The sequence below is a fragment of the Lynx rufus genome, unplaced genomic scaffold (genome assembly GCF_022079265.1).
Source record: "Lynx rufus isolate CCGP_SWC_20201006 ecotype Redwood Valley unplaced genomic scaffold, mLynRuf1.p SCAF_34, whole genome shotgun sequence".
NCBI lineage: Eukaryota > Metazoa > Chordata > Mammalia > Carnivora > Felidae > Lynx > Lynx rufus.
In genome coordinates, this window is record NW_025814850.1 from 1,047,299 (window position 1) to 1,073,605 (window position 26,307).

The window sequence follows — 26,307 nt, forward strand, 5'->3', positions numbered from 1 at the left end:
GAGTTTGCAGTGTTAAAGGAAAAGGCTTCACTGTTAAAACTAGTTTAATAGTAAACCCCTTCTCTCTCTGTGCACTCACTCTCCATCTACAAATTGACAATACCCAAGTTTACATCCCCAGCCCTCTCCTCTCTCACGAACTCCAGTCTTATACCTGACTGCCTATTCAGCATCTCCACTTGGATCTAAAGAGCACCCCAAACCAACCTCCTCATTAAAGACCTCTCCCGGCCAACTTCCCCATTTTCGCAAATGACAACTCCATTTTTGCATGGGCTCAGGCCACAAACCTTGAAAATAAGCCTTGGGGCGCCTGGGTGGCTCAGTCTGTTAAGCATCTGACTCTTGGTTTCAGCTCAGGTCATGATCTCACAGTTTGCGAGTTCGAGCCCCGCGTCGGGCTCTGCACCACTAGTGTGGAGCCTGCTTCGGATTCTTTTTCTCTCTCTCACTGCCTGTCCTGTGCTCTCTCTTTCTCTCTCAAAATAAATAAATAAACGTTTAAAAAAAAAAGAAAAAGAAAAGAAGCCTTGATTCCAACCTCTCTCCTCTTCCTTCCAACATCCAATCCATTAACAAATCCTGTTGGCTCTACTTTCAGAATGTATCTAGAATGTGAGCACCTCTCACCATCTCCTCTGCTGCTACAATCTTAATCTGAGCCAGTGTCAGTTCTCACCTAGCCCACCTCCTACCTCGCTGCCACCATGTGCTAAATTCCTAACTGGTCTTGGTGTGCTCACCCTTGTCCCTCCGCAGTCTAATCTCCACATTACAGATCCTTTCAAGAGAGAAGTCCTATCATTCCATTCTTCTGTTCAAAGCCCACTCAGAAAAAAATCCAAACCCCTACCTCAGCCCACCAGACGACCCATTTCGCTCCTGAAGGCCTCTCTGACCTCCTTTCCCACTGCTCTCCCCTTTGCCCACACTGGTCCCCTTTCTACTTCTGGAACATACCATGCCTGCCTGGAAAGCTCTTTCCCTGGACTACTACGTGGCTCGCTCTCTGACCTCACTCACACCTCTGCACAAAATATCCCTTCACACCACTCCATGGAAGAGAGCACATCTACCCCGGCTGAGTTTTTCTTCACGGTACTCGACAGCCGCCAACATACCACGTGTTTTTTATCTCCTTCCGCCACCGCCTGCTAGGGGATGTAAGCTGCACAAGAGCAAAGACTCTCTTTTGCTCACTGCTACCTCCCCAGTACCTACAGGATGTTCAAACATTTGTTGACTAAATGAATGAAAATTATATAAGTGTGTGTGTGTGTGTGTTTTAATCTGCAACATTCTTCTAGCACAGAGAAGACTGAAATGCCTTAAAAAGCTAATGAACTTCATGGAAGAACATACACTGGTCTTCCTTCAGCATGAGCTAATAGGTGCAATGATTCATGCAGATTTACCAGAAGAGACAAGCAAATGACAAAATTTCCCAAAAGAAGAGCTTATGTTAAAACGCAAGCCTCAGAAGAAAAATTTTTGAAATACAAAGCTAGGGACACCTGGCTGGCTCGGTTGGTGGAACATGGGACTCTTTGATCTCGGGATTGTGAGTTCAAGCCCTGTGTTGGTCTTAGAGATTACTTAAGGAAACAAAAATAAAATAAAATTTGAAAAAACCTTAAAAAAATAAAATATAATAAAGTTAAACGGATATAGTCGTTTCTCCTTAAATGCAATAATGAGACTTTAGCACCCTGATATCATCTAAAAGAGGGTATATTTCACGGCATGTGCCCGTTGGTAGTTATCTGGGAATCTAAGAAATTACAGCCTAACTTAATATTGGCATACAGACACTGAAATAAGGCATCTCAGAAAACAGAAAAACACTTGGATGAGTAAGTTTATTTTGAGATATTCCCAAAGTAAAAGGTCTAAGACCCAACCTACAGTCATAGTAAACTGCTTTACACAGTAAATCAATTGCCTGCTCTTCAATGCTTTGCCCTCAAGACACTTGGGCTCCAACTCAATAACAAAAAAACATTTCTGCTATTGTTGTTCAAGAGCTCTTAAAATATATAAAATCCAACCTGCTCACTTTACAGACATGGAAACAGACCATTGACGTGAGCGTTGGGAACAAAATCCGGCAGGCAGCCTCTTGACTTAGTTTCTGGTTCTTTCCACCACACTATGACTTAAGAGGCAAGGAGTGGATGGAGCCTTAAACTTTATAACTGGAAAAAATGTGGTTAGAGAGGAAAAGACGACTGACTGCAAAGAGAAAATCATCTACCCAGGCAGAAAATGAGGGTCATAGTTGTTATTCTCTTGAAGAGGTATTTTGTTTTTGGGCTTAAAAAAAAAAAAAAAGTTGACCACATAAATGTGACCTCACCAGAGAAAAATGCACAGAAACAAAATGCATCATTTCTCAGAGGTTTTCTTTCCTTGTTGCTCAGTGTTACTGAGATATAATTGACACATCACATCATGTTACTTTTAGGTGCACGAACTAATGGTTTGATATTGTGAAATGACCACCAGAAGCTCAGCTAATTTTTTTTCTTGAGATGAGAACGTTTAAGATCTATTCTCTTAATAATACAATACAGTATTATTAACTATGGCCACCCTGGTATATATTATACCATCTCACAGGTTTTCTGGCCCATCTGTGACATTTAAGAGGACACATGTAAAGGTGTCACTGGCTCACTAAACACTTGAGCGCCTCTGCCAAGCCACGAGGGACAGAAAACTGGAGAATTCATAGTCCCCAGCAGAGCAAGAGGAATGTACAATGTCGGGGGCCACACAACTCTAAAACAAGGCAAATAGTGCTCGTGGGAGTTGTACAATCTGGTCCGTACCGTCAAAGAAGATATGGTTTTGAAAGAAGAGCAGACATGTAACAAGATAATTACATGTAAATGGAAATTACATGTAAATGGACATGAGAAGGCAGATACTTTACAAGGTATAGAGTCTCTCCAGGAGAAATGGTAACGCTAGAGAGGAAGGGGTAACCAGTCTCGGCACTGGGAATTAGCATGTGCAAACACACAAGTGCTCCAGAGAACATGACATAGGTCTCTTGGTTCACCATGATCCAAAACCTCACGAAAGTGGTAGTAAAGCAGGGGCAGTGGGTATAAACCCACAAGGACAAAGAATGGGAAATGACGTAACAGTGGACAAAAGCTATCAATAAAGTTCTGGAATCCAGAAAGTGGAGACATGATCACTGACCTAGAACAGCTGAGAAAACTAAATAGTAAGTGCCTGAAGAAGGGATTTCTAACCAGAGGTACACTGTATGACCCCCCCCCCAAAAGTTCAAAGTTGGAGAGGGTAGGTATGGTTGATGGCAGGGATGAAATGTTTAGCTGAAAATAAGAGAACTCATTGAAAAATCTGTATTATTGAAACTCCCCCAAATAATTACCTCTCTCTGAACCCAGCAAGAGACAGAGTACTTACTGTCTGGAGAAAGCCAACTACAGACCTGGGGACACCAGACACAGATGAGGGCGAGACGTTCACTGAACTAAAACAACAGAGATTAGGTGAGAAGCTACATACATCAGGTCCCAGAATCCCGGCAGCCAGGACTTTCCCCAATCACTCCACAGTGAAGCTCGACAAGCACATGAGACCATTCAACTTGAACTGAGAACTAAAAAGTACTACACTTTTTGTTTCAAGTAAGCTCTAAGTCCAACATGGGACTTGAACTCACAACCCCGAAATCAAGAGTCACATGCTCTATCGACTAAGCCAGCCAGGTGACTCTAAGAACTACCACACTTTTGAAGAAAACCTCCAACGTGAGAGAGAAAGACAGCGAAACAGAGAGACAGAGAAAGGGGGGAAGGGAGAGAGAGATGAACACAAGAGGAACCCAAGAATCGGAGAATACTAGGAGCATATAAACATTTCACAAAACTATGAAACCTTCAGAGAGACAAGTTATACACATTAAACAGGATTAGGATGAAAACAAAGATGAAAAAGACAATGATAACTGAAAAAGGACTCTGGAAATTGAAAATGACAGCCAAACTTAAAATTAAGTAGATGGCTTGAAAGATAAGAGCCAAGGAAACATCCCAGAAGATACTCTAAAACAAAAAAAGATGGAATACAGAAGCAGAGGGGAGACAAAACAAAACTCTGATGATCCAATATCTGACCAAGAGGATTCCCAGAAAAAAGAGAAGGGAAAAATGGTAAGGTAGGAATTATCAAAAGAAAGAATAAGAATTTCCCTTTCCAGATGGAAAGGGGCCCATCTACTACCCAGTCCAATGAATGAAAACTGACCCACACTAAGGCACATCCAGTGAGATTTCAACACAGGAAATAAGTTATACAAGCTTCCAGAGAAAAGAACTGGGTCTCTTGGAGAAGATCAGAAATCAGAACAGCATCGACTTTCGGCACAAACACTGAAAGATTCAAAGCCAACTGAGCCAACAAGGCCTTCAGAATGATGAGCAAATGATGTGATGCCCAAATAATCATTCAAGTGCGAAGAAAAATAAAAGGTATTTCAGATAACTCAGGTACTCAAAAAACTGACTTTCCACACACCTTTTCTTGATAGCATGTTACTGGAATGTGTGCTTCAGCAAATGAAGAAGACAGGGGATCTGGGAAAAAGGGAATCCAACATAGGAGACCCTGACTGCAGCAGGACAGGGATGGGGGTGGGGGTGATTGCCAAGAAAATAAAGACTAGGGGCGCCTGGGTGGCGCAGTCGGTTAAGCGTCCGACTTCAGCCAGGTCACGATCTCGCGGTCTGTGAGTTCGAGCCCCGCGTCAGGCTCTGGGCTGATGGCTCAGAGCCTGGAGCCTGTTTCCAATTCTGTGTCTCCTTCTCTCTCTGCCCCTCCCCCGTTCATGCTCTGTCTCTCTCTGTCCCAAAAATAAATAAACGTTGAAAAAAAAAAATAAAAAAAAAAAAAAAAAGAAAAGAAAATAAAGACTAGATGGCCAGTGTGTTTAAGCATTTGAAGTAAACTGCTAGGCATTTGAGAAACCTGCCAGAGCATTTGGGGGAAGTTGGCAGTAGATATAAAGAAAACTAAGCAAGTTTTAAAAATAAAAATATTAACTCCAGGAAAAAAAACAAATATTTGTATATGAAAGGAAACGCAATCGTAATATGCTGCTTGGCTTACCAGTGAGCAATATTTAGTCAAAATAATACACATCGTTGGCAGTTTAGCCCAAGTGGATTAAAACTTATGACCACTCTACTATAAGGGATGGGAAGGAACAGTGGTGGTGAAAGAAATACATCCTCACCAATGACAACAGGAAGTTAAACAGTATCTAAAATTTTGATAGGTCAAAAACGGCAGTGTAAGCATATTACTGAAAAGCACGAAAGTAAATAGGAGCAGAAAAAGCCCAATACTTGGAAAGTGGCAATCTGGGAAGCACTCTGCTTAGAAGTAAGGAGGAGTGGGACAGAGGACTGTTGTTTGCGATGTAAGTCAACGTCTTCAATTTCTAAATTATTGATATGCATTTTGGGGTAAGAATCATAATTCTGTTTTCAAGTGAAATGCTTAATGCCAATAAATGCCATAAAATAAAATGTAGGTACCATCCTTTCATCGTCCCTCGGAAGGAACCTCCTTACTTGACTCATTCATCCATCTGTTCATTCAGAAAAGAAAAACACACCAGTCAGGAACCAAGAGCCAGGTATGGAGTGACAAACGAAACAGGTCTCTGCCCTCCTTGAGATGGAGGAAGACAGACAAGTAAATAAGGAAGTAATTACCACTTGTGATAAGAGCAGTAAGATGACAGGATAGTGAGTGACTGGGGTCAGGCTGGCATGCTCTAGATAGTCAGGGAAGGCATCTTGGAGGAAGTAACTATTTGTCCTGGCTTCTAAAGGAAAACAGACCTCTTGATGTTAAAACCTTAGCTTGGAGTTTCCAGGACCAAAAAGACAGTGTAAATTCAAATGTTAAAATGGCAGGCGTATGCATAGGAATTCTTTTTTTTTTTTTAATGTTTATTTATTTTTGAGAGACAGAGTGCACGTGGGGGAGGGGCAGGTGGAAAGGAAGACAGAATCCGAAGCAGGCTCCAGACTCTGAGCTGTCAGCACAGAGCCCCATGCAGTCAGTGCTCGAACTCCCGAACCATGAATCGTGAGATCATGGCCTGAGCCGAAGTGTGGCTTAACCAACTGAGCCACCCAGGCATCCCTTAGGAGACTTGGCTGCTCCAACTCCTCACCAAGACCAAAGGCCTGGTCTCCTGCCCAGAGTGGCCTTTAAGCCCCATGTTAAGCCGTTGTCTTCTCCCTTTTTTTGGTAAGGTTCCATTTGCTTTTTGCCTCTGTAGGTTTCCCCAGTTTTTTTTGAACGCTCAGTTTATCCAGCATTTCTTGGTGTTTTGCACAACAGGGTTTTCAGGGTATCCAGTCTACCACAGAGCTGGAACAGAAGTCAGGATGAGACAAGAACAGGAATTTAAGAAAACTTCAGAGGTAACGCTGACAGGATTTGCAGATGACTTGAAGAGAAGCAGGGGTATGAGGAAACAGGGAAATGAAAGAGATTCCCAGATTTGGGGTTTGCACAACGGGGTACGTGATGATGCCATTTACTTCGACTGGGGAAAACTGAGTGGGGAGAACAGCACAAGCTTGTGACAAGAAACTTTAAGAGTTGTGTTTTAGGCAAGATGCACGGGAGACAACACCAAGCTATCTGAGGGGAAATGTCAGGTAGGCAGCAGGACACAGGGATCGGGAGCCTGGAGAGGCCCAGGTTGGGAGTACACCCCTGGTAATCATCAGAATGGAGATGATGTTTGGGGCGCCTGGGTGGCGCAGTCGGTTGGGCGTCCGACTTCAGCCAGGTCACGATCTCGCGGTCTGTGAGTTCGAGCCCCGCGTCAGGCTCTGGGCTGATGGCTCAGAGCCTGGAGCCTGTTTCCGATTCTGTGTCTCCCTCTCTCTCTGCCCCTCCCCCATTCATGCTCTGTCTCTCTCTGTCCCAAAAATAAACGTTGAAAAAAGAATGGAGATGATGTTTAAAGCCAAAATAATGGATGAGATAACCTGGGGACAGAATATAGAAGAAGGAAGGAAAAGAAAGCCCCAGACGGAGGCCTGAAGTCCTTCAAACATGAGTGTTCAGGTAGAGGATGAACCAGGAAAGGAAGCTGGGAAAGCCCAGTAAGACAAAGAAAAACCAGAGGAATAGGCTGTCACAGAAGCCATTTCATTTCATTTCGTTTTGTGAGAGAGAGAGAGTGAGAGCAGGGGAGAGGGGCAGAGGGAGGGAGAGAGAGGGAGAGAGAGGGAGAGAGAGAGAGAGATACATTTAGACATTTGAGAAATATGGGCAGCTGCTCAACCAACTCAGCCACCCAGGCACCCCCACAGTGTTTAAAGAAAAAAGGTTATTTGGGGCGCCTGCGTGGCTCAGTCGGCCACCCAGTCGGTGTCCGACTTCGGCTCAGATCATGATCTCACAGCTCCTGAGTTCCAGCCCCGCGTCGGGCTCTGTGCTGACAGCTCAGAGCCTGGAGCCTGCTTCGGATTCTGTGTCTCCCTCTCTCTCTGCCCCTCCTCCATTCGTGCCATGTCTCTGTCTCTCAAGAATAAACATTTTAAAAAAATTAAAGAAAAAAGGTGTTCACTTGTGTCCAATATCACTAAAAGGGTGAGCAAAATGGTGACAGAACCCATCCAATGTGGTACTGCAGAAGTCTCTGGTAATACTCCAGCCCACCATACCTAGTCTTTCCATCAATTAGGTTAATGTTCCTGAACCCCAAGACAAATTCATCAAGATCACAAAGGTACTCAACCCACTCTTGTTACTTTTCTTCCTAAAAGAAAAGTCCCACTGGAAGACTATTTTTTCACTTTTGTCACTTAATCTGACACACACAAAGTAATTTTTTTAAATTTTTTAAATGTTTTTATTTATTTTTGAGAGAGAGAGAGAGACAGAGCATGAGCAGGGGAGGGGCAGAGAGAGAGAGACATGGGATCCAAAGCAGGCTCCAGGCTGTGAACTGTCAGCACAGAGCCTGACGTGGGGCTTGAACTCACAAACCATGAGATCATAACCTGAACCGAAGTCGGACGCTCAACCAACTGAGCCACACAGGCATCCCAATAAGTAATTTAAAAGGGCCCAAGAAGAATGACCTCTAGAGATAGTGATTATTCTCCCTCAAGAGATTTAGAAATCTCCAGAATTTCTCCACTATTCCAATCTACCTAGGGTCAGAAATGTTCAGGTCTTAAGAAGGAATCAACACTATCCAACGTATTACATGTCACAGCAGAGAGATTACTCTAACCATAAAGATCGGTATTTAAATCTGTACTCTGGACTATGGCCCTCTGGCCAGCCCTAGACCCAGGAGGTTCTGAAAATTAAATTTAGGGGGAGGAGGGAGGCAAGTACTTCATTTCATTGTCCTCAGTACACGAACCATAAGCATCCCCAAATTTGTTTCTGTATGAGCTTGAATTCCAGAAGAGATATTTATGCCAGTTAAAAACGTTTTAAGGAAGAAAAATTAAATACATCCAAAATATACATAGAACTCTTAAAACTCTCTCAAAAAAACAACCCAACTTAAAAATGGGCAAAACATCTAAACAGGCATCTCACCAAAGAAATACCCATGGCAAATATGCATATGAAAAGATGCTCTTCATCATACACCCATAGGGAACTGCAAATTAAAACAATGATACCACTACACCCTTATTAGAATGGCCAAAATCTGGGGCACCTGGGTGGTGCAGTAAGTTAAGCATCCAACTCTTGATCTCAGCTCAGGTCATGATCTCACAGTTTGTGAGTTCGAGCCCCGCATCGGGCTCTGGGCTGATGGTGTGGAGCCTGCTTGGGATTGTCTCTCCTTCTCTCTGCCCCTCCCTTGCTTGTGCTCGCACATGCGTTCACTAGCTCTCTTTCTCTCTCTCTCAAAAATAAATAAAAAACTTAAAAAACTTAAAAAAAAATGGTCGGAATCCAAAATACTGACAACAGCAAATGCTCATTCATTGTTGGCGAGAATGCAAAATGGTACAGACACTTAGGAAGATAGTTTAGCAGTTTCTTATAAAACTAAACATACTCTTAACATATGATCTAGCAATCGTGATCCTTGGTATTTAACCAAATTAGCTGAAAATGTGTATCTACACAAAAACCTGCACATGAATATTTATAGCAGCTTTATTCATAACTGCCCAAACTTGGAATCAATCAAGATGTCCTTCAATAGGTGAGTGGATAAACAAACTGTGGTACACAGAGACAATGGAGTATTAATCAGCAATACAAAGAAACGAGACTATCAAGCCACAAAAAGACAGGGAGTGTTGCTAAGCGAAGGAAGGCACTCTGAAATTGGTACACACTGTCTAATTCCATCTATATGGTATTCTGGAAAAGACAAAACTATGGAGACAGTAAAAACGATCTGGCTGCCAGTGGTTTGGGAGAGGGATGAGACGGTTTGGGAGCACGGGATTTTTTGGGCAGTGAGATTACTTTATGTGACACTGTAATGGAGGATACAAGTCTTCATCCATTTGTCAAAATCCACAGAACGTGTAACAAAGTGAACTCTAATGTTAACTGTAGGCTTCCCGTTAATAAAGTATCAATATTGGCTCAAGGGGCACCTGGCTGGCTCAGTCAGTGGAGCTTGGGACTCTTGATCTTGGGGTTGTGAGTTCAAGCCCCATATATGGTATAGAGACTGGGGCACCTGGGTGGCTCAGTCAGTTAAGTGTCTGACTTCGGCCAGGGTCATGATCTCACGGTTCATGGGTTCAAGCCCCCCACGTCAGGCTCTGTGCTGACAGCTCAGAGCCTGGGGCCTGCTTCAGATTCTGTGTCTCCCTCTCTCTCTGCCCCTCCACCACTCATGCTCTGTCTCTCTCTGTCTCTCTCTTAAAAATAAATGAACTTTAAAAAATTGTATTTAAAAACATATATATACTGGCTCATCAATAGTAACAAATGTACAGCACACTAATGCAGGGTGTTCATAACTGAAGAATCTCTGGGGGAGAGAGAGGAGAGGGTATATGGGAACTCTGTACTTTCTGCTCTATTTTTCTATAAACCTAAAATGGCCCTAAAAAAAAAATATATATATATATATAGTCTATTAATTTTTAAAATGTCTGAGTTGGGAAGCCTGGGTGGGTCAGTCAGTTAAGCGTCCCTCTTTCGGTTTTGGCTCAGGTCATAATCTCATGGTTCATGAAATCAAGCCCCACATTGGGCTCTGCACTAAATTAGCGCAGAGATTGCTTGGGATTCTCTCTCTCCCACTCTCTCTGGCCATCCCCTGAGTACACGCTTGTACTCTCTCTCTCAAAATAAATAAAACAAAAAAAAAATGTATGAGTTGATGGGGCGCCTGGTTAGCTCAGTCAGTGAAGCATGCAACTCTTGGTCTCAGGGTTATAAGTTTGAGCCCCACGTTGGCTATAGAGATTACTTATACTTAAAAAATCTTAGGGGCGCCTGGGTGGCGCAGTCGGTTAAGCGTCCGACTTCAGCCAGGTCACGATCTCGCGGTCCGGGAGTTCGAGCCCCGCGTCAGGCTCTGGGCTGATGGCTCAGAGCCTGGAGCCTGTTTCCGATTCTGTGTCTCCCTCTCTCTCTGCCCCTCTCCCGTTCATGCTCTGTCTCTCTCTGTCCCAAAAATAAATAAACGTTGAAAAAAAAAATTAAAAAAAAAAAATCTTATGGGACACCTGGGTGGCTCAGTTGGTTAAGCGTCTGACGTTGGCTCAGGTCATGATCTCATGGTTTGTGAGTTCAAGCCCCATGTCAGGCTCTGTGCTGACAGCTCAGAACCTGGAACCTGCTTCAGATTCTGTGTCTCCCTCTCTTTCTGCCCTTCCTTCACTCACACTCTGTCTCTGTCTCTCTCTCAAAAATAAATAAACGCTAAGAATTAAAAAATAATAATAATCTTAAAGAAAAAATAAAAAAACAAAATAAAATAAAATGTATGAGTTGAGCTTTATGAAAAATATCTTTAAAGATAAATCTGACCCATGGGGGTGCCTGGGTGGCTCAGTCAGTTAAGCGTCTGACTTCGACTCTGGCCATGATCTCTCAGTTCGTTGAGTTCGAGCTCCACATCGGGCTGTCTGCTGTCAGCACAGAGCCCTCTTTGGATCCTTTGCTCCCTCTCTCTCTGCCCCTCCCCTGCTTGTGCGCTCTCTTTCTCTCTCTCTTTCAAAAATAAACATCAAAAAAAAATTTTAAGAAAATCTGGCCCATAAAGTTTAAGTTATATTCAAGATAGAATATGAGCTATCTCCCCATAAATAAAAATGTTCTATTGAGTCTTCTCAAAATGAATAATATACTTGGAAAAATAAGTCACCTCATGTACATCATAGTTTTGCATGATGTAAGCACTCAGAAAAGATGATCTTATCGCATCCACATAAGAGGTTATGAAAAGGCTCAATTACTCATGAAATTATAATTCAACAATGTGAGGTAGTGGACATGGTTTAAAAAGAGAAAGAAAAAAATGAAGAATTTAGAAACATCACTGCATCGGGGGCAGTTCATGATCTAAATTCTAAAAACCACACAGGGATGGATGGATGGATGGATGGATGGATGGATGGATCATCACACCCATGCAGAACCTGACCTGAAGCATGAATTCAGGTGGGATTTTCCAGTCAATCACTCAGCCAAAGAGAACCCGGAGGTGGCTAAGATAATGTAACAATCCTGTCAAGTAGACTTTGTTCCCATTTTACAGATAAAGACAGAAATGTTAAGTGACCACAAAGATAATTATACAAGCAGAACACAAACTTGGGAGTCTTCAAATTCCCAGGCTAGTGGAATCAAATTATCTGTTTCTAAGTCTTATCTCTACTATGTGATCTCTGACACGAAAATTCCTCCTCTAATTGGTTATACAAACAATTACAAGAAAGGAACATGAGAATTTTATTTACATTACACGCAATAAATCAAAGTTAACTTCATTATAAAGACACGTCTGAAACAGATACGTCTGAAATTTATTATAAAGACGTGTCTGAAAATAATTAAACCAGCCAGAAACTGTCTTAATATATATAGCCCATCAGTAAAACAAGACTAAAAATTAATCTGGTAAAGGTCATGATTCTTTCGGTAACCATAATCCACCACTGATTAATATTAAGGTCCATAAATACCAAGAAGAGTAAACAGAATTAAAAGAAATCTCCAGGGGCACCTGGATAGCTCAACTGGTGAAGCGTGTGACTCTTTAAGTTTGTTGTTTGTTTGTTTATGTATATATGTATGTAATCTCTATACCCAGCATGGGGCTCAAACTCACAACCAGGGTGGTATGCTCCTCCCACTGAGCCAGCCAGGCACCAAGAGTATGGGACTCTTGATTTGGGGATGGGGTGTACAGATTACTTAAAATCTTTAAGAAGAGAAACAAATAAAAAGAGAGAAAGAAAGAAATCTTTTTTTTTCTTAGTAAACTACAGTTCTATCGTTTATCTTTCTCTCTAAAACAACAACGATTTCTAAACCCTTGACTTCACCAATCTGAAAGAAGACTTTACAGCTTATCGGCCTTTAAAGCTGCGTTTCTCAAACTAAGGACCACCTGCATCAGAATATCTGACTGCCTGTTAAAATGACCTTAGATCTAGTAAATCAGACTCCCTGGGGCAAAATCATAGAGTCTTCTTTTTCTTTTTTACAACAAGTACGGTGGGGGTTCTTGTGCTAAAATCTTTAGACCAGCAGTTTTCAAACTTTTTGCTCTCAGAACCCCTTTATATCCTTAAAAATAAGGACCCCAAAGGTTGCACCTATCTGTATTTACTGTATTTGAAATTAAAACAGAAATTTAAAAAATATTTATTAACTCATTTTAAAAATAATAAACCTATGTTAACATAAGTAACATTTCTATGAAAAATAACTTTATTTTCCAACACAACAACAACAAAAATTAGTGGAAAGAGTGACACTGTAAAAGTTTTGGAAATTTCTCTAATGCCTGGCTTAATAGAAGACAGATGGATTCTCATATCTGCTATTGCATGCGATCGGTTGCAGTATGTTGCTTTGAAGCACATGAAGAAAATGTGACATCACGCTAGTTGGAAGAGGGAGGAGAGTATCTTAATAGCCTTTTCAGATAATTTTGGATATTCCTTAACACCACACCCAAATTCAACAAGTGTAGTTTCTTTTCTTTTTTTTTTTAATGTATACTTATTTTTGAGAGAGAGAGAGAAAGAGAGAGAGAGAGAGAGAGAGAGAGAGAGAGAGAACGAGGAGCACAGGCTAGCAGGGGAGGGGCAGAGAGAGAGGAAGGCAGATAACCAGAAGCAGGCTCCGCCCTATCAATTCGAAGCCCAACTTGGGGCTTGAACCCATGAACTGTGAGATCATACAAACTTGAGCCAAAGTTAGACGCTCAACCAGCCGAGCCACTCAGGTGCCCCAACAAGTGTTAGTTTCCTTCTTTCTTTCTTTCCTTCTTTTTAATGTTTATTTATTTTGGGGAGAGGGAGAGAAAGAGCATAAGCAGGGGAGGGGCAGAGAGAGAGGGAGACACAGAATCTGAAGCAGGCTCCAGGCTCTGAGCTGTCAGCACAGCCTGATGCAGGGCTTGAACTCATGGACTGCAAGATCATGATCTGAGCCAAAGTTGGATGCTTAACCAACTGAGCCCACCCATGTGCCCCAGCAAACAGTAGTTTCTTAAAGATTCGATGCAATGTGGATTGCATTCTGTTGGATTTCAATGAACTTTTCATACTCAGCTGCATTGAGATCCATTGGTCTATCCTGCATTTTGTTTTTGTTTTTGTTTTGTTTTTTTTGTTTTTTTTTTTTTAATTTTTTTTTCAACGTTTATTTATTTTTGGGACAGAGAGAGACAGAGCATGAACGGGGGAGGGGCAGAGAGAGAGGGAGACACAGAATCGGAAACAGGCTCCAGGCTCTGAGCCATCAGCCCAGAGCCCGACGCGGGGCTCGAACTCACGGACCGCGAGATCGTGACCTGGCTGAAGTCGGACGCTTAACCGACTGCGCCACCCAGGCGCCCCACTATCCTGCATTTTGAATAGAATGTTTTCCCAAGCATGATTTAGTAATGTACTGCATTAATCATTTGGAAAACACTATTTCAGAGACACATAGACTTTCCAGATGTCAACACATTTCATTATAATAAAACTATTAAAAAGTCACATTTGTTTTACCATAAAAAAATTACATTCATTAATATGGGAAAGCCGTCAAACTCACAATTTTTCTTGCAAATTTTCTCAAATTCTGATTTTCACTCGAAAGCTTAAACTTTGTCATTGGCAACAAACATTATCGGTTGTTTTCCTTGAAGAGACAGCTTCTTTTCTTTCTTTTTTGAGAAAATGTCTAACAATATCCCAGTTGGTCTGTCATTCTTTCAAAGAAAAAATGAAAAAAGTAGCTAGTTGGAGACTGTAATTGAAATGTTTCCACAAGAGCTCTTCCTTGAGACAACCATCATACTTCCTTACCCAGCAGAAGTGTTTTTTATACATGCCTCCCATTTCATCACAGAGTATCAAAAAGGCACATTCTCCACAGTTGAAAGATAATGAAATTAATATTGTTTACTGTTGTATCATGGACATTCTTAAGTGAAGTCAGTTTTTCTTTCTGAGAGCACACTAAGTACAATAACTAGTGTAAATGCCAACTAAATAAAAGGCACAAATAACATTATGTAAATGGCTTTGAAATTGAACTCAAAGACACCCCCCCATCGCCCTCCGGGCGCCCTGGGGAGATCTGTGGACCACACTCTGAGAAGTGCCCCTATAGACAACTCAAACAAAAACATCAAAGAGCAGCTCCTGCAAGGGAACAATACAAAAACTAAAAAAACGGCTCCTGTCCCCATTTCCCCAAGGACACAAAAGAGTGTGTTGTGTTTTAGGCCTGGCGTGGTAGAAATTAATGGAAGCTGGGCTCTGGCATCACAGGTATATGAACAACACGCTTTCAAAAAAATTGAGTGGGCAGCAGGCACAACGTGAGGGTGGGGGAGTTGCAATATTCCTACCTGCCCAAGTGACAAACTGGAGTTTCACTTAGTGACACAGCTAGGCTTCTCCCTAGATAGAATTAATGCTTCAGAAGAAGAATCTGCATTCTGTTAACAGAAAAGCTACATTTCTAAACAGTATGCGTACGATGATTAAAACATTTAAAGTACAGATGTACAGATTTATTCATATGTGCCTGAAGACAAATATGAGGATATTTACAATATTGTTTTTTTCTTTTTTTTATATGTTTGTTTATTTTGAGCAAGAGAGAGTGTGTGTGTGTAAGCAGATGAAGGGCAGAGAGAGAGGGAGACAGAGGATCTGAAATGGGCTCTGTGCTGAGAGCAGACAGCCCAATGTGGGGGTCGAACTCAGGAACCATGAGATCATGACCAGAGCCAAAGTCAGATGCTTAACCAACTGAGCCACCCAGGTGCCCCCACCATATGGTTTTCTGTCTTTATATTTTGCAATCTATGACTATCATTAGATTAAACAAATTATTAAAATAAAAAAATATTTTTAAAAGGAGGGGGGGCACCTGGCTGGCTCAGCCTGTAAAGCATGTGACTTTTGACCTTGGTGTCCTAAGTTTGAGTCCCATGTTGAGGGGCAGACTGTCCTTAAAAATAAAAAAAAAATAAAAAACTAAATAAATTATGACATCCACAGCCTGAATACTACTATGCAGGTCTTAAAAACATGAGGCAGACATAAACACATTCACATGGAGTGTTTGATAAAGTGACAAAAAGTAAGAAACAGAGTTATGTGTATAATGTGCTACTGTGGAAAACTTAGATGTGGGTAACTAGCTGTCCCTGGGAAAGAGATTTCAGAGGATAAGGTGAAAAGAAAATTCCACTAACTACAAACCTTTTCGTACTGATTAAACTTTTTTTTCCCTAAAATATTGCTTTCACCATAAAGAAACCTGCAGTCTGGGCACCGAAAAACAAGACTGATATATTCTTGCTGCAAATCTGTGGTTAAGACTAGCATTCATCTTTCCTAGGGAAAGGGGAAGTGGTTAAATCCACGGACTGGATGGTGTGTGGGTCTTCTCTCTGCCCCACCTGCAGCCTCATTCTCCCTTGCTTGGAAGATATTCTCACTGGGTATATAAGAATGGTACTCTCATTGTAAATCTCAAGGTAAACTGAGGCAGGAGTCTATGGCATCACACAGCTGTATAGAGGGCACTTCTGATCCTTGGGATATTTCTGCAGAAATAGGATTTTTTTTTTAAATTAATAAGCTCTGGGGCACCTGGGGTTTCTCAGTTGGTTAAGGGTTCGACTTCAGCTCAGGTCATGATCTTGCGGTTGCCGAGTTTGAGCCCCACATCGGGCTCTGTGCTGACAGCTCGAAGCCTGGATCCTTCTTCCAATTTTGTATCTCCTTCTCTCTCTGCCCCTCCCCTGCTCGCAACACTGTCTCTCTCTCCCTCAAAATAAAGAAGCATTAAAAAATTAAAAAATAAATAAATAAAAATTAATAAGCTTTACTTTTTTGAGCAATTTTATTCAAAGCAAAACTGAGCAGAAAATAAAGAGTTCCCATAAACCTCCTGTCCCCCAACAGGTACATCCTCCCCCACTATCGACATGTGGCACCACAGTGGTACACCGAGAAGCAGGGATTTTAATTTTTTTTTTCTTTTTTTCAACGTTTATTTATTTTTGGGACAGAGAGAGACAGAGCATGAACGGGGGAGGGGCAGAGAGAGAGGGAGACACAGAATCGGAAACAGGCTCCAGGCTCTGAGCCATCAGCCCAGAGCCCGATGCGGGGCTCGAACTCACAGACCGCGAGATCGTGACCTGGCTGAAGTCGGACGCTTAACCGACTGCGCCACCCAGGCGCCCCGGGATTTTAGATGGCTCCATGAACCCAGTATTCTCCAACACAGTTATTAGGACCCTAAAGTGTCCCACGTGCTTCTAACCACTTACAGTCCACCCTTATTTATGCACTTAAACACAAAAGGAAATAACACACAGAATTTAGAATAAATATTGACATGGCTTCAGAATGCTTCAATTATTCCACCTGCCCCATCCATAAGACAGTTACCACCCTAACTATGCTTTATTTGTGTTAAAGTTCCAATAAATTCGCTTTCCCTAAACATACTGATAAAACGGGGCCCAAATACAAAACTGATTTGTCAGACAAAATCAGATTAAATATTTATCGCGTCTAAACCACAAGTAGAAAAAAAATTCAAAGGCCGACTATTTTAATGCTAACCTGATGCAATATTGCACTTTGTTTGGTTTACCGGAGAGGTAATTACTCGGCTACCATCTGGGCTTTGGGGTTTTGAGGATTACACTGGTGGGGAGAAAAAGGGAGAACAAAGGAAAGTGTAATGCTTTCCGTTTGGTCAGAAAAAGTGTTTGCTAAACAGCAAAAACAAAATTAACATTAGAAAAGATGTGAAAAAAAACATGCATTTTAGGAAGATTTCACCTAAGCAGGTGCTCAAGTTCAGACTCAAATCCTCCATTTCTCATAACCAGAATGAGTGGTCAGGAGGTCAGGATACCGAAAACTAATAAAATCAATCGACAAAGCGGGAAAACAGGTGGTTAACACCAGACCGGGCAGGGTTTTCCTAAATTGAGCTCACCTTCGCTAATCTAAATCAGTTTTCAGAAACGGCTTCTACAAAAACTACCCAAATATCCCCCTAATAATTTGTGCTCCTCCTCCACAATAGGGAAGCCATTTATTTACCAGAAAGTTTACTTTCTCTTTCAGGCTCTGCTGGCTTCCTCCTGCCCCACATTCGGGCCAGAAGCAACGGGGCGGCCTTTCTTTCCTGACTTCTCGGATCCCAAACTGGAGAGCTAGTGTGAGAAAACCAGTTTCAAGGAGAAGCTGAGTGGTTCTTCTTAAACGCAAGGCTATTCTGAATACAGATGCGTTTGCAAAGGAAAGTTACAAGAAAACAAAGCTCTACTCCTCCCGTGAAAACATACGCACTCACACACATACACTACATTTGCGCGTGCACACACACACACACACACGCACGCGAAGGGACAAATCACCTCCCAGCCTCAGACAGATCATTCATTCCACTTGGGATTCCGCCACACCCCCAAACCGTGGGCTGCCCCACCTTCCTTGTCCGACTCCTCTACCCCTCAAACCTTCAACATTATCTGTACTTTTGGTGTTAGGAAGAACTCCAAGGGACTGTTAAAATTCCTAAGTGGTAATACATTTTTAATGTGTTGAGTATTACTTAAAATAAATGGACCACAATCATAGGCTTTGGAAGACTCAAAGAGACCTATAACAGGGGCATTCGTGTAAACAGAAATTTACAGTTTGCCTATTCCTTTTACGTGACAGACTCCATCTCCTCCACCACAATGTAAATCCCCCTGGTCCCTATTCATTTAGTTTCTTTCCTATTAGCTTAGAATCTCCTAATTACTCCTTCTTTCCTTTGGGTTATTAATGGCTACCATGAATCATAACTTGCCCGACTTTGTAGGTAGATACTGCAGTTTTTAATAATATTAATTATTAGCACTCACATTTAAGCTATCTGCCAGGCACTGTGCAAAGTACTTTCTATACATTATCTTACTTAATCCTCACAACTGCTCTACAATGGAACCTGGTATCTGTATTTTATGGCTAGAGAAACTGAAGCCCACAGAAGTTAAAGCAACTGACCCATGGTCTAAGAGGTGCTGGATTTGGGATTGAAGCCCAAGGAGTCTGACCTCATAGCCATTCTTTCACCTCCTATAGCAACTTTGGACCACGAAACCCTGAAACACACAGCCCAAGCATTTCTACACTTATAAGAACAGTTACCTTAGGACTGCTCAAAATAGAAGTTCCTTGTCCAATGTAGTTGAAAAATCAAAGGTCAGGTAAAAGTTCAGTGATTAGAAAAGACACTTATACTTATGGATGGGTGTAGCAGACAGAAAAGCCAGATGATGAGTTTTACTTATTGTACCGGGAGTGGGGGGGGGGGGGGCAGATTGCCTTCCTTATTGTTCTTTCATTAGGTGATTAAAAAGAAATTTGCAATAAATATGTCCAAGATATACTGGTAAGTAGAAAAAGAAAAAACCGGGAGAAATGCAGACCAAACTATTAACAGGATATATATAAAATACACATAGTTTATTTTTCTACAAATTTAAATTGCTTATAATAGCATACTGTTCTTTTGTAAGCAGGACAAAACAATTTAGTTTAATGAAACATGAACCCAATAATGAACAGAAGAGAAGGGGTAACAGCTTCCTTTCCCCTCTGTTCTGTTCTCCTAAATTAATAACTTCCACTTGTAGCTCCCTGGACACCCTATGCTGTTTTAAGCTTCTGCCCATTCTCGTTCCCTGGCCTTGAATACAACTGTTCATTACTCACCTTTGTCAGGAGAATTCCTATTCATCCTACAAAACCCTATTCATAGGTATTCCAACCTGACAGAGCCCCTCTGTGATAGAGCCTTTTTCTCATCCCTGAAGAGAATTAATCTCTCTTCTGGGACATTTAATAAGGACTTAGATTTATGGAGTTCCTGGGGCACCTGGCTGGCTCAGTTGGTAGAGGAGGAAACTCTTGATCTCAGGGTCGTGAGTTCAAGCACCATGCTGGGCATAGAGATTACTTTAAAAAAGGAAAAAAAAAAGATTTATGGAGTTCTTACAACGTGCCAAGCATTACGCTAAGCATTTTACCTACATTATCTCATCGAATCTTCAACAGGCCTGGGAGACAGGCACTGTTCTCTACTTTTTTTTTTTTTTTTTTAATTTTTTTTTCAACGTTTATTTATTTTTGGGACAGAGAGAGACAGAGCATGAACGGGGGAGGGGCAGAGAGAGAGGGAGACACAGAATCGGAAACAGGCTCCAGGCTCTGAGCCATCAGCCCAGAGCCCGACGCGGGGCTCGAACTCACGGACCGCGAGATCGTGACCTGGCTGAAGTCGGACGCTTAACCGACTGCGCCACCCAGGCGCCCCCACTGTTCTCTACTTTTACACCTAAGACCACTGAGACTCAGGTTCTGACTAGGATGTAGCAGGTCCGGGATCTGATCCCAGACCTGTTTGGCTCCAGAGCCTTGAACCACTACCCTGCCATCTCCCCTGCCCTGAGTCCACACTGAAGCAGCACACACCCTGGTCCACACAACACCTCCAGTTCTGTGAAACTGTATTTCATTACCCTTGGATGCCGCCTAGCACAATAATTGGCTCTCAATATAAAATACTTGCCGATAATAAATTAATTAAAATAAAACAGAACCGTTTGCCAATCTCACCTAAGATCTGCAGTAATCCTAACATGATAAATGAGAACTGAGAACAGAAATTCATTCTTCCATATGCTATTCCTTTTAAAAACTAGAGACTTTTCAAACAGCTGACCACTAAAGTCCCATCTGACCATCCTAAAGTGTGCCCTAGCAAGCCAAGGTTCGTACTGACACATGTGTAACCATGAGATTCGTTCTTTTCATCATAACCAACAAAGACTGAAACAACCCAGCAATGTCATCCTGCTGGACCTCACCAAGGCTGCTCCAGGACACCAGGACTTCAAGATCTGGGGATGTCCCTAAGTGTTCTTCTGGTGGTTTTTATGAATGACTTAAAAGTTACAGTAAAATTGTATAGTAAATATGGAATGTCTTATGGACATTATATGGAATGTTTTATGTCTTATGGAAGACATAAAATGTGAATGGTCATTTGCAGCCAATTAAAAACCCTAAAAGACACTTCTGCACTGAAGAACATGAATCTGGTAAGTCAGAACACCTCTCTTTGGGAGCTGGCCCAATTTATAAGGTCAGGCCCAACGACAGCTCCCCCAGGGCAGAAGCCGTGTGCGCTGATATACTTTGTACAAATTAACCAATGCCAGGCATGTGCTTGACACATAGTAGGCACTCCACAATTAAACACCAATAGTTGGCCTCAAAAATCTTTAAAAGGACAAAAACAACTTCCATGGTCTGGCATTCAAGGCCTCTGGTGAGTGGATACTCCTCCCCTACTTACCTTACTCATCTATCAGGATTTTGTTGGTGTTGTATCACCATACCTCCTCACCCTAAATTCTTTATCCCTATCAAATTCCAATCATTATTTGGGACCCAGATCAAATCTCTCCTTTGGCAAGAAGACTTCCCAGACCACTCCAGGCCTCATAATCTTTCCTTCCTCTGAAGACCTGTAGTGCTTAGTGCAGCACTGTTCAATAGAACTTTCCAAGATAATGGAAATATTCTCTAGCTGTGCCATATATATATGTGTACACACACACACACACACACACACACACACACAAACACATACACACATTTTTTTAAATATATAATAGCTACCTTGTTGGACAGTACAGGCTTAATGTCTCACCAGCTCTTTGAGGACATGCTGCACTGTCTGGATAAAGCATTTATCACATCCCCTCAGTGGACTGCAAGTTCTGTGAACAAAGCCTCTGATTCTTCATAGCAACTTTGCATTGCAAAAAGTAAATATCTGGTGAATCTGTACACCACCTCTGAAGAAACTATAAGGTAAAAAGGTGCTATAGACTCAGCATCTGGAATGCACTACGTCTGCCCCATCTCATATCTGAAAGTCAAGACAAGCAGAGGCGGGGAGGGGGAGAAAGCAACTTTCTGGAGACACAAATGATCACTGATCAAGCCACAAGGCACTCTGGATCAAACGGCATTTTAGGTCACCACTATCCTTTACCTACAAACTTGCCTAAATAAGGATCTCTTTCCATTAGCAAATAGCTTAGCTATTTATTCTGATGATAATTATGCTAACTAAAAAGTTACTTCCCAAGTCAGACTCAGATGCAGCAGATGGAAAAATAACCTAAACAAAACCTACTTGTACTTCTTTTTCCACCTGTTTGTTGGCTATCTCCCTTGGAGTCTTATAGCCTATTCGTGGTATTTCCCTGTCCAGATATATGTTAGCATTTCAGTGACACTTTTCCCAGCAGGGCCTACAATCACTATAAATTAAGGCCTAATACTTTCTCTTTTATGGTTGACTAATATTCCATTGTGTACAACTGTAACGCATCTTGTCAGTTCATCTGTCAATGGACACTTAGGCTGCTTCCCATATCTTGGCTATTATAAATAGTGCTGCAATAAACATAGGGGTGCAATAAAACAAAAAAGACCTAATACTTAACATAGATAATCAAAATAATACAAAATATACTTAAGGACAAGTTCTACCACTATGGCACTCTGCTGCCTTGGGCACCCACCTTGTTCCTTTAGCCTCAGTTTCCTTATCTATAAAATGAGATTAATGTCATGTGAACAACCTACCCCTTGCATGGCAAGTCATAGCTGTGGATAGTTCTAAGTACTCTCCCCAAAAGTACTATATACAGAAATAGAAGATTCATGAATTTGCTGGTGGTTCCCTGTGCTGGATATGCTAACAAATATAGTGACTTTAAGATCAACCCTCCAATATCTACAACATTTTTTTTTTTTTGTATTCCAGACTTCTTTCTCCCATCCCACTATGCAAATGTCTGAGCAAAAATTCTGCTAGTATTCCAGTCTGGCACATGTAACAAGGAAATAAATGTGTTGACTCAGGGAACACAGACATATTTAATATAAAATAAAACAGAAACTTGGCTGAATCAAGTCATAACACAGTCTAAATCCACATATAAAAGACTGAGATGATTTATAGTTCTGATTTATTCAAACCAATGGTTTACCAGCACAGCCAAGCCAAAAAGTTGCAACCCATACCCAGAACATAGCCTGCAGATGCACACATGATAAAAACCAGCAGGTATACATTATGCACATTTTTAATTTAAAAAAAGTGTGTCAATACCATACACCCACTTGATATAACACAGAGAGATGTACGCTAAACATGGAAAAAGCAACTTGGATGACGGTTTGAATTCTGCTAACTTAAGCCCAACCACACCTCCCAATCACAGGTAAAGTTTGCACACATGGCTTTGCCAAGTCCAGCCTGTCTTTGTTTCCCTCTGCGTTTACCCAAGATCTTGGCTCTAAGACAGAAAACTCCCACTCTCGATTGGTTCATTCTGTCCTATGCAATTAAGCAACACCACAATCCAGTAAACGCAAGGGCTCAATTATTTATCTTCTGGCCAAGTTTACCAGGTGTTTATAAAAGAACAATGTCAAGAAGGAAAGAGGTTTATTTCTTTCTAGAACTGGCTTGATAGGGTCTTTGTTTTTAGAAGGGGAGGAGGGAAGCAGGGTTTAACCTAGAAAAAAAGACGGGAGGGAATTTAAAAAGAGTACAAGACTGTCAATTTCCCTACAGGAAACTTGATTCTTATGCAATAATCTTACCCACAGCCAGCGGGGCCGTGGGGGGAAGACACCTATTTGTACCTCTAGAGGGGTACAGCTGGTTCCCAGAGGAGAGGGAACAGGGCAAGGCCGAGGAATTGGCTCAGCTGGGAGCCACCGGGCGCGCTGGGGAGCGGGGAGAAAGCTCTTTCCAACAGCCCCCCCCCCCGCCCCCGCCCGTGATCTCTGCAGGCGTGACAGTTGCTCCTGTGGCCGGAACGTCCCCAGAGCCCCAGGGAGCAGGAAGTCGGGGGGCTGTCCCTCACTTCTGCCACCCCCACCCTAGAGTGCCCTCGCCCCACTGTTCTCCCCTCGAGCCCATTCTCTCTTCCTCGGCGTCAGCCCTTTCTCCAAAGAACGAAACTTCCTCCCAGCGCCCCCTGTCCTTTCAGAGGCCCGCTCCTGTCATCCCGGGAGTTGTCCCTTCTGAGCGACCCTCGAATCTCCACGTATTTCCCCCCGCCCCACTGAAGTTCGCATCCACAACTCCCCCAAACACTGCAGAGGCTCCCGGCCCCTCCGGCGCCCTCCGGGATCCCCAGACCTGGGGGCCGTCGGGGGGGCGGCCCCACCCTTCACCCCCTTCACCTGTTTCTCGGGCTCAGGCCCGATAGGCCGGGGCTGCGCTTGCGCCGGAATGTGGGTCGCGAGGCTCACTCAGGCCGCCGGGCCTCTCCTAGCAGACGTGGAGAGACAGCGCCGAGCAGGGGTGCTCGTCAAGGATCCGGTTCGGGCTTGCTCGCTCCGCGGCGACGTCGGAACCCCAAACTCCCCCTCCCCGTCTACGCCGCCGCAGCTCCGGAAACCGCTGAATTACAGCCTCTCCAACCAATCCCCGCCTAGCCCCAGCCTGGCACAGACACGCCGCTTCTGCATAATTCATGAGACGGCCAGTTTTCCCGGCCACCCAGAGGCACTGGTGCAAGTACAGTACACCCGAAGCCCCACCCGCTAACCAATGAGGAGAGCCTCTGGGGGGAAGGGCGGAGCCAAGAGTAGACTGGGAACGCCCCAGTGCTGGCTGTTCCGAGCGCTTAGTGCTCCTCCCTCCGCTACAGCGGAGAGGGAGCCGCGGCCTTGGGCACAGAAACCCGGGGGGAGGGAGGGAAAATGACCGGAATGTCCTGCTGAAAACTCAGCTGAGTTCCTGGCAATGCGTGACGTCAGGACACTTTAAATGCCCCTGATGCGGCTCTCTTCTGCCCGCTCTCCCTTTTCCCAGCTCTTGCCTCCACGTGGGGGCGAGGTTGCGAGCCACTTACCACGTGGGAATCAACCAGTTAGACAATCCCCAGGTATCGCCAGATCCTCAGGGGGCCCAACGCCTGAACTGGGTTTCTGGGGACAGCAAAAAGAACATGGGTGACTCCCGCCTGCTTTGAACTTCAGTTTCTGCGTGAGTCGGGACACACACACCCGGAAACATGACGTGGAAATAGAGTAATTACTAGAGTGCGTGGGGAGAGGGTAGTGGATTTAACCCTGTTCTCCGTTCCGCCGCTTCAAGCATCAAACGCCAACGGCTGGCACATTGGCGGGTTCACAAGAAGGCAGACGACAGTGCATAAGAGGATTGACACATGTACACATTATTTTTATGGGTCTGAGCTGAAATACTTGAAATTGCCTGTCTTTTTCTTTTTCGTCCCGTCTATTTCAAATCCAAGTTTTACTGCATCGAAGCCAGTAGTTTATAGAGAATACAGACATTTTATCTTACAAAATAGGGGATGTACTTTGCATAATGGAATGGTGTGTGTGTGTGTGTGTGTGTGTGTGTGTGTGTGCGCGCCCATGCGCACGTGCTGTCACTATCAGGGTTTTTTCCTTAAAAAAAATTTTTTTTTTAGTGTTCATTTATTTTTGAGAGAGAGAGCGCGAGCAAGGAAGGGGCAGAGAGAGAAGGAGACAGAATCTGAAGCAGGCTCCAGGCTCTGAGCTGTCAGCACAGAGCCCGATGCGGGGCTTGAACTCACCATCTGTGAGATCATGACATGAGCTGAAGGAGGATGCTTAACTGACTGAGCCACCCAGACTCCCCTATCAGGATTTTTTTAAATCACAGCTATTAATATTCATACTTATTGTGTTTAATACAAAAAGGTATAAACATGAAAGATGGTTATGGCACCATCCAGATAAGATAACCCCCGATAAGTTTTTTTCAGTGAAACTTTTCATTTCGTGTTTTAATGAAACATGTTCATGGTTCAAAAAATCATACAGTTCAGGAAATTCAAAAATTAAAAATGAACATCTGTTGCCTTCTGCTGCCAGTTCTTCAACCCAAGAATGGTTATTCTTAATTTCTGATGAGAAAATCAATGACTCTTAACCTTTCGGGAGGGGGGAGCATTACAGATCCTTCTGAGAGTCTGCTGGAGACTATGGATTCTAGCCCCCAAAATACACAGCATGACTTTTACGCACAAATTCTGATGGCTGCCCAGATACCTGAAGCCCAGCCAAAGACTCCCCGATTTGGATCTTAGGACCACCTTAAATAATCCAAGTGAGAGGTGAGAACATCTACAAGCACAAGTGGTAAAGTTGCTGATGGTGGAATTGAGTTACCCATTGCCCTCCTGTAGACCCAGCCCAGTATGGAAATTACTGAATTTATCTGATGTGCATGTTTGTGTGTGTTATCAATCACTGTGTTTATTTCACCACAGAACAGATACCCTTACCTTCCATCTCACCTAAACTCTGCTTTAGCTGTACTATTCCATGCAGTTGACTGATGGGTCTGATATTTGTTGCATTATTTACTGCATACAAAGCACCTACGGACTCATTACTTCTCTTCTTTTTCACAATAATTATGTGTAGCAAATAGAAGAAGCCATAT

The 26,307-nt window shown here is 42.9% G+C and overlaps 1 protein-coding gene across 5 annotated transcripts in view; it reads right to left on the reverse strand.

Moving 5' to 3' along the window:
• STAT3 (signal transducer and activator of transcription 3) overlaps nt 1-24,232 on the reverse strand; it is a 69,195-nt gene extending 44,963 nt beyond the window's left edge. For 3 of the 5 annotated variants that reach the window (XM_047093308.1, XM_047093306.1, XM_047093307.1), the window contains exon 1: nt 24,045-24,232. The gene's annotated coding sequence lies outside the window, so the exon portion shown is untranslated. Of the gene's footprint in view, nt 1-14,286; nt 14,444-24,044 lie in introns of all 5 variants that reach the window. The other 2 variants (XM_047093304.1, XM_047093303.1) reach the window with 2 other exon arrangements.
• Between the last annotated feature and the right edge of the window lie 2,075 nt (nt 24,233-26,307).